Raw genomic sequence first — 431 nt, forward strand, 5'->3', positions numbered from 1 at the left:
CACCCACCAGCCAATCAGAGCGACTATATGCAAATTAACCCAACCAAGATGGTGGCCGGCAGCCACGGAGCTGGAGCGAGCAGGAGGCTTGGTTGCTCCAGTGATGGAGGAAGCCAAGCTTCCCACCTGCCGCGGCCAGCTCTGAGCTCCACTGAAGGCAACAAAGTTTCAATTATAGAAGGTAAATAAATCTCAGAATAAAAAAAGAAAAAGAAAAAAAGGAGAGGCTGGGAGCTGTTGCCGAGGGGCTTGGCTCATCCTGAAAACGGCCCTTAGCCCCTCACCCAGACTGGCCAGGCACCCAGTGGGGACCCCCCAGCCTAAAGGGGGTGTGGCCAGCCTGAAAACAGCCATCAGCTCCTCACCTAGGATGGCCATACCCTCAGTGGGGGATCTCTCATCCTGAAAGGGTGAGACCAGCTGCAAACAGC

This window comes from Myotis lucifugus, unplaced genomic scaffold, assembly GCF_000147115.1.
Source record: "Myotis lucifugus unplaced genomic scaffold, Myoluc2.0 scaffold_558, whole genome shotgun sequence".
In the NCBI taxonomy this organism is placed as follows: Eukaryota; Metazoa; Chordata; class Mammalia; order Chiroptera; family Vespertilionidae; genus Myotis; species Myotis lucifugus.